Genomic DNA, 8,802 nt, shown 5'->3' with positions numbered 1-8,802 from the left:
TAAATATTAACAATCTACACCTTCTACCATCCTGCAAGGAAAGCATTGATGTTGTCATTTACAGATAGAAATACTGAGGCAGGGAGTGCTTTGCATAAGTAGAATACCTATGGCAGAGGTAAAAAGGGAGTTCAGCTGTTTGCTTAGCTCCGTATTCACACGCTTTTTGCTTCATTGCTTTAACATGCCTCAGTTTTATGATGTTATTATCTGGATATGCAATAGAAGAACCAGAATAATTTTCGTAAGAGCAGTAGCAACATTATTCTCCTTCTGACACAAAAGCTCCGGTGCTTTAATACACATTTGGTATAGTTATTTAAAGGTTTCTTGGTATTTCCTTACGATGATAGTGACAGAAATTAAGAAAAGAATGAGTAAAATGGTAAAATGCAATTTTTTTCAAAGATGTTCAATAGTTCAGAAAAAAACATTAATTCATGCCTAACTCATCAAGCTACTGCAGCAAATCTGATTCAACAGGAAGGAATTAATACGCCTTTGTTGGGGATCAAGGATACATACTGCAGGTTAAAAGCCTGAGCTAATGTTTTTGTTGGGTTTTCTTTGAAAATTTATTATTTTATCTTTCACAGAAATCTCTTAAAAGTCTTTACTTCTGAGTGTATATCTATATTAATCTTTCTGTATTGCTGACTTGTATATAATAGAATCCTTTAGTATATCCAGGAACTTTATTTAATCTTGAATTTTGCAATGACTCCCATTTTACTTCAGCACTATGATGGAGTGATAATGAGGAACTTTCCATCTCTCTATTTCCTACATTTATATTTCCCTTCCAGGCATGTAATTTAGCTTACAGTCATTATTCTTGAAGGAATATAACACTACAGTATGTCTCCTAAGAATAACTTTGAGGTTTTTCAACACCAGTATCAGCAGTATAGAACAACTGATAACTTGCATGTCACATCCAGGAATTTTAGGCAATGAGCCATAAACAAAGAAACTAGATAAAAGGTAGAAAAGAAAATATGCTGACTGAATTACAGACTTGCAGTGTACCAGAGGAGTTGCAGCAAACAGAAGAACAAAGGGGAGAGAATTCTTGAAATTTATAGCTTATCTGAATAGGACAAGAGTTTTACTATTTAAGAAGCAAAACTCTGGTATTTCTGGGATCACAAAGGTGTGTGGATAGATTATGACAGACTGACAATTCTCTAGCAGTTGGAAAGCCAGAAGAAACTGAAGCATGAGCTTACAGAAAATGAGTAATGTGAGAGGTAAAGAATGACCCAGGATAGTGAACTCATTTCTTCAGGTATTTTTAACCAGAGAGCTGCAATCGTTTTAGGTGGTTGGGCCATGAAGTAATCTGCCTGGTAGCTGTTGAGGAGTTGCACCATGGAACCCAGTACGTGTCCAGGTTCTGCTGAGGTTTTTTTGGGAGGCAGTTTTGCAGTAAGGTCTGAAATAATGCTTCAATGCCACAATCGTCCAAACCGGCAGGTTTTAAGTACTGATCACCTCTGGTCTAGCATGAAGATATTATGTGTAGGAGTTAACATTAGGAGCTGCTGAGGGCAGAATGGAAAGTTTCAACAAGGTTTATGAGGGAAACCCTCCTGCTGCATCATGATGTTCAAAAAGGTTCTAGCTTTCTAATGATCTCCTCAGAGAGGAAACCAGGTGTGGCTGGATCCACACCCAGTCCCAGACTTGGTCAAGAGTTTATGTCCAAAGATTTTTATAGGCATAATTAAACCTTAGTACAGCTTTATCTTGGAGAGTTAAGGATTACAAGACAATATAGAATAATTATTCATTTTAATTGATGAAATTAAAATGCTTAATCAGAATTTGTTACTACACAGTGAACATAGTTATAACTACTAGTATAATGCACAATTTATTAAATACTGAAGGAATAATATTAAAGCCAACAAAACAATTACTAAGCAGAGACTGATGTTACCCACAACAACAGAGGGCAAATTTCTTCTGTTCAGCCTTGAGGGGTAGCCTTGAGGGGCATCCCTGTTCAGGGGTAGAGTATCCACAGTCGCTCTGAGAAGTGGTGTGTCAGAATTCCCTGCAATTAAAAAGAGGGGCTGGGCTTTTTTGGTACAAGGTGATTCACAGTCAGATGTCTCTGGGCCTGCAGCATCACCTCAACAGCTTCAGGTTATCAGCACTATGACCTGATGGTGCCTCTCATAGCAACTTCACCTGGCACATCCTCACCAGTGCCAGTTCATGTCAGGAAATGTTCTTCACATCCTCAGAATGTTTCACTTTGGGACTGATCAATCAGGCTGATTCTTCAACACCAAACACAGTATGAGGCCCCTTCCCCACCCACTACTGATAATTTTTTCAAATAGGGTCAATTTTGAGCTGTTTTACCCCTACTTAGGCAGAGCATCCTGCTACAGCAGCAAAGGGGAGTGGCTGGAAGAAAGTACAGCCAGAATGTGTTGAGGCAAGAATATATAAATTTCCCTGATTCTTTTCATCTCTTCTGGATACTTGCAGGAAGCAGCCTCTCCAATTTTGTACTTAGGCAGTGGGCCCTGGGTCAGGCTTGGGAGGAAAAGGGCAAAGGAAATATGTACTGGGCTGAGTGAAGGAATGTGTGCAGAACTGGAACACTGGGATAGGGAGGATCCTTTTACAAATAAACTTGCTAATTTGGATTTTAATTGCATGTGGTGGTAAAATTCTAAAGATTCTTGTATTCAATTAATAACTGCACTTTCTATATAAAATTAACAACTTGATTTTTAAAATATTTTGCATATGTCTAGACTACACTGCAGTGACTATAGTATAGGAACATCTCTTTTTCATATTTATTTTAAAATTATTTGAAAGCTGCAGGGGAAAAAAAGCCAACCCTGTTACATGAAAAAGCACACAGAATCCTCCCTTCCTCAAAAATCAAGTAGATTCTTCAATAAAGTTTAAAAATTTCTAATCAGAAAACTAATGAAGAAAGGTTTTTCTACCCTTGTACCATTGCCTACCAGTTTTCACAAAGCTGAAGGGTCTCAAGGCCAGGTAAACTACTGAACTGTAGACAAAAATCATGCAACATCTGCAGGCACACAAGACTGATAAGATACCTGCCCAATAAAATAGTCTGTGTTTGAATACAGCTGAACGAAGAGACTGGCTCATGCTGTTTGCACCAGCATTTGTCATAAAACACTCTAACTGATGACTTACAGCAAATTCAGTACTAGCATAAAAGATATTTATCCCAGATCTAACACAGTTGGAAATTTACAAATGTAAATTACAACTTAAACCCCCATTTTCTCCAAATAAATAGCTTTTTTGTTTTCCTTCAGTACCACGCAAATTTGTTTATTATTGCATATAGGTCTCAATTTGCCTCAAGGTGCATAGAGACGACGTACGAAGGAATGTAATTTTTTCTTATTTGATAAAGAGGTCAATCCAAAGGAAAATATTTTTATAAGTTGTTTGGGAAGCAAATGTGTGAATGGTTTAACAGAGGTAGAGAACTGCACACACCAAATTTCATAAGTGCTCTTTAAACACTTGGGTCTAAAAAGAAGCCATGAACTGGAATATGAGTGCTCTGTGCACATTTCTGTTTTTAGAGTCCTGAATACCAATCACTACCAACCTCTCAGAAAAAAAAAAAAAGAAAAAACAAAAAAAAAGATACCTCTCTGTAAGTTTAATCTAAACTGTTAAGGGGCTCTTCAGTATCTCTGAAATAGATAATGCAATCTGATTTTGTTATTGGTACTTCATTAAATTGACATTTTTCATTTGTTTTCAGCTTAATCTATTATAAAAGACAGTATTAAAAACTTTAATATTAATGGAATTTCCTGAAACCTATCAAGGGGATTTTTTTCCTCCCTCTTTTTTTGTTTTTCTTTTTTTCTCTTTTCTTTCCCTCCCTTCTTTTTCTTTCTGTTCTTTTTTGTCCTCGTTTTTCCTTCTAGTTTTTTTCCCCCTTTTTTCTTTTATTCCCTTCTTTTTCCCGCCACTTTTTTATCTTTCTTTTTTCCTGCCATCTCTCCTCTTCCTTTCGCCTTGTTTTTTTCTTCCATTACCCACCCTTCGTTTCTATTTTGTTTTTCCTTCCCCCTTTTCTTTTTCCCTTTCTTCCCACCTCCCCATTCTTAAATTTTGCCCCTTTTATTTCTCCCCCTTTTGTTTTTCCTTCCACACCCAATTTTCTTTTTCATCGCCTTTCGTTTTTCACTGCTCGCTGCCTCTCTCTGGCTGAGCTGCTGCAGCACCAAATCGCCAAATTACTCCTCGTCCACCTGTGCGGCAGCTCAGGAGTCACTCTCAATCGGCATCGCGCACCGCTGAGCCTCGCACGCCTCCCTCCCTGCCGCCGGCGCGGGGAGCAGGGACCTGCGGGACACGGGGCCGTTCCCCGGGCCGTTCCCCGGGCCGTTCCCCGGGCCGTTCCCCGGGCTGTCCCAGGCATGTCCCCAGGGAAGCGGCTGCCCGGGGGCGCGGAGCGGGGGCGCGCGGGGAGGAGCGGCGAGTGTTGCCGGGAGACGGAGGCGCGCGGGAGGCGTTGGCGCGGGAGCGCGCTCCCGCTCCCCGCCCCTCCGCGCGCGCGCGTCAGCGGGAGGCGGACCGCGCCGCCATTGGCCGGCGGGACGGCGGGCGGCGCCGCGCGCATTGGCCCGCGCGGGGTCACGCGGCGCGGGCGGGCCCGTGACGCGCGCGGCGGCGGAGGGGGCTCGGCTTGTCAGGTAGGGACGGTCCGCGCGCGCCGCCCGCGCCCCCGCCGGCGCCGCGCCCGCGCAGGGGTCCGGCCGCCCTCGCCCCGCCGGCGCCGCGCCCGCCCTGCCCCGGCCAGGGACCCCCGGGAGCGCCGGGACCCCCGGGACCCCCGGCCGGCAGGGGGACGCTGGCGGGCCCCGCGCCGGCTCTACCTGCGGGCGGGGCGGGGCGGGGCGGGCAGCGGCGCCGCTCGCGTTCCGCTGTGCCGGGGCGGCGGCGGCGGCCGCATCCGGTCGCGTCCCGGTGGCGTCCCGCGGGGAGGTGTCGGAGGCGCCGCTCGCCCGGCGGCGGCTCCGCCCCGGCGGGGCAGGGGCAGAGCGGCGGGCGCGGGTCCCGCCCCTCCCCGGGTCCGCCGCCGGGGTCCGGCCGGGGGGGAGGCACAGGGCGGGTTCGGCCCCGGTCCGGCGGTGCCGGGCGTGTCTGTTCCCCTCCCGTGCTCCGGCCGGGCTGGAAGTGCTGGGAGTAATGGGAGGACGCGCCGGCCACCGGCAGGAGGTACGATGTGTGACCACCTCTGCTTCCCAATAAATGCAGCAGCCCCGGGAGGCGGTTTGGGGGTTTGAGTTCCTTTCCTCCTTGGTGCCGCCTGACAGTTCCGTGCAGCACAGCGGCCGCCTGCGAGAACTTGTGCCTTAGTGCTGGAGCCTGCACCGTGAGGCCCTGTCAGCGTCGCTGCCCTGGCGCTCTTCGTGTGCCTTCTGATGCTTTGTGTGTTTGAGATTGTGGGATTTGCACGTGTACCGAATACTTATATTTGGTGTTCGAGTGGGCATTAAACATCCCTTTTCATGTTGGAGTATGTTTCTGTTTGGTTGGACTTCACATGAGCATACACATCCCTAAAATGACACCTCTGTGCGAGCACCAGGGTTTTGTAAGACCTTTAAAACAAGCCAGCTCATTTTCTCTTTGCAGGAGGGCATCACTGCTTTTCATGTAGGTGAAATAACTTTTCCCTGCTTTGCAACAGACCTGCTCAAAGTGGCTTTGGTGGTCTGCTCTGTTGTACTGCAGATTCCTTCAAGAAGTTGCAGTGTGAAAAATGATGGGTGATGCATGAAACTAGACCAAAAAAAAAAATATTGGGTATTAAAATAAGTTAGTTTTACTTGTTTACAATACCTAACAAGGAGATTTCTTCTACAGTTTATTTTATGTAAGTGGTAGTCTTTGAGAATCTCATGGAGGTGGGGCATTCACACATCATCTGCTCACAATCAAATCAAATTGCAAATGATGGACATTGTAAGTTGAGTTAGAGTAATGATTATTGTTGGTGAGACCGATGTCTGTTCCCTCTTCTTATAAATTCCTTGTAATGTGTTGACTAAAATTGTCAGTACAATTAGAACTTTAAAATACACGTGCGTGGAATGTTAACCCTAGTAAACTTGGGCTTTGGAGATATTTCATTGAGGGAGAAGATTAGGTCTCCTATGTACAGTGTCACTTACTAGCGGAGTAAAAGCTGAGTTATCCATCAGATTTCCTGATTTTCTACAACTGTAACTTCATGTCACAGCTGAGTCCTTTGTCCTTTGTCAGTTGGTATTTGGATTGCCAGTGTATAAAGTGATCATGTAGAAATAATTCTGATACTTGAAAGCAAGACAGGCTAGAGAAGGCGATGAACAGAGTATAGAGAATAGAAATTTTCAGTTCCTCTGGAGTTGTTTGATGGAGCTTAAAGATTAACTTGCAAAAAAGATAAAAGAATGTATCAGTGTGTGCACAGGATGTCGGGCCAATTTCGAAATCAGAACTTTAGTGATGCGAAGGTGAGATGGGCCTTTGTTAAGAGAGGGGGAGTGACATTTGCTTCACTAGATTAGAGGTACTTAACTAAGAGCATAAAAGGGAAGAAAGGTTTGCCTTCAGGAGGTGCACTGCAGTTAGGTAACATGGGATGCATTTCCGTACTTAAAATGTTCAGAGTTCAATGTCATTCTTCCTGCAGTGGCGAGCAGAGGTGCTTTGGTGGTAGGAGAGCGGGGCTGGCATCTGGTGGCCTTTTCTTTGTCCTTGGGAAATCCCCTCTCCCTGCCTGCTCTGACCTCCCAGTTGCTGCCTGTCCTCAGTGTTCCCTCAGCTGGGAGCAGCAGGGTGAAGGAAGATATGTTTGCCATGTCAGGCTGAAGGCGGAGAGAGCTGGCAGCAAGTCCAGAATTGCTCCATAGAAGGAGATGGGCTAGGAGCATGAGGTCATCACTTTGCAAGGAGGAGGTTCTTTTTGCAGTGTGTGGGAAGTAGCTCTAGGAAAAGAGACTTTTTTGCTGGCGGGGAGAAGAAACAGAGCAGTAAGGGAAGAAAGACTAAATGCATTCCACTGGGAAGTAAACTGCATAGATGCTCGTGTTCTAAGATAAAACTGTCCACTTAGTCTTGCCCTAATTGTATTGGTGCTGTACTTGCCTTGTGAAAATAGATTTCAAAAACCTAGTGGAGAGCTTTATTCTACGGTAGAGATAGTCTTGAAATTGTTGAGTATTCACCATTTTATTAGGGAGTTAAAGGATTTAAAATTTGGAGCGTGAAAATATGCAGAAAGTCTATGCTGTTTATCATTTGTGTCAGGTAAATCTAGCATTTCTTTACAAAGGTGTATTTTTGAAACTTTTTTGCAGTAGTGAATCAGTGAAATTCATAGCTTTGTTTCCAGGGTTTGAGAGAAGATAGTCACCTCTTATTTTAAGAGTGTATGGTATCATACAGTACATAGGAAGATTTGGTAAGGATTCTTAAAAACCAGCAAGAGTCCTTCTAAAATGGCGTTTATTTTTGTGTTAGGGAATTATAATTTTTTTCTTGTGGAACAGCTTCACTGGATGGAAGGCTTTGATTGCTGTCAGCTTGTAGCATGAAATCATATTTTTGACCATTACGGTAATTCTTCTCTATTTTCTCTTTCAAGTTTAAGTGCAGAGTTCAGTTCAGTGTAAGGAGTCTGAAATAATATGGAATTTTTAAATTCCTGTGTGTTTCCCTGATGATATTTAAAATAAATTCACAATAATTTAGGGCTTAATGCTGTTTTTAATCTGAGTGAGTGAACTGTACCTCATGACATCATTCTACTTTGGATTTCAGACTTCTGTTTGCTCTACAGTAACCAGCTTCCCTTGCATTGCTGCTTTCTACACTTGAGAGAAAATGCCAGGTGCTTTAACCACATATAATTTCAAACTTTTTTCTTCATATCTGGGTTTCTTACTAACCTGCTTACAATACTCAGATGGGTGCCTTAGCAGTTTGTAGAGACAACCCTCTGTACTCATAACTTTACTGCGGTTCAGTGTCTGATTTCTGTCACCATGTATGGGTTTCACAGAATTACTAATCTTTGTAGTGTACTAGTTGGCTCTTTAGAGCATCGTTGATGTTGTGGGCTTGCACCTTGAGCAAAAAGGATATTTTGTTAGGATATCTGGTATGGTTGCTCTCATTTTCTGCTGAGGGCACAGTTACTGCTTGGACCAGATAATTCCTTCAGGTTGTTGACAGGGTGAATGTGGAGTAACAGCACTAATTGCATACTGTGAGAGCTTTCTGCCATGTAGCCCCCTGTTAAGACAAACACATGCTGTCAGCTGTTGAGGGGGAAATAGAACAATCATGTGTATGCTGTTAATCTGTTCTTTAGGTATGCTGTACAATACGGCCTGCAGAATACTGTAGTCCACTTGCAACCCTCTCTTAGTATGAGCTAGTAAGAAAATACTTAATGAATAAGTTCTTAATGGTTCTCATGTATTTGGCATTTTTCAATACGGCATTCAAGTCTTGGTCTGAAGACAGGTAGCTGTCTTGAAATTGTCTTACTTAATCTTAAGAGTCTCACAACTTTTTTTTTTTTCATTCTGTGATTCTGTAAGTGATTTATTTCAACATGAGGAGCTGAGACGTTTAGAAATTAAGCTTAAGCGTAAAACTAAATTACCATAATTTAGACTTAATGAAAAACTAGTTATCTTGTTAGTAGTGGCAACCTGTGAAAAGTCTGCGTATTACATGAGCACTCTTTGCCAGAAGTAGAAGTTAAATCCAGAGCAG

General features: G+C 43.6%; 1 protein-coding gene across 4 annotated transcripts in view; it reads left to right on the top strand.

Moving 5' to 3' along the window:
* Positions 1-4,655: 4,655 nt before the first annotated feature.
* FER (FER tyrosine kinase) overlaps positions 4,656-8,802 on the top strand; it is a 158,547-nt gene continuing 154,400 nt past the window's right edge. For 2 of the 4 annotated variants that reach the window (XM_058043459.1, XM_058043462.1), the window contains exon 1: positions 4,656-4,721. The gene's annotated coding sequence lies outside the window, so the exon portion shown is untranslated. Of the gene's footprint in view, positions 4,722-5,166; positions 5,248-8,802 lie in introns of those variants that run through there. The other 2 variants (XM_058043461.1, XM_058043460.1) reach the window with 2 other exon arrangements.

The sequence above is a fragment of the Melospiza georgiana genome, chromosome Z (genome assembly GCF_028018845.1).
Source record: "Melospiza georgiana isolate bMelGeo1 chromosome Z, bMelGeo1.pri, whole genome shotgun sequence".
Classification (NCBI taxonomy): Eukaryota; Metazoa; Chordata; class Aves; order Passeriformes; family Passerellidae; genus Melospiza; species Melospiza georgiana.
This window is presented reverse-complemented; position numbering and strand designations above follow the sequence as displayed.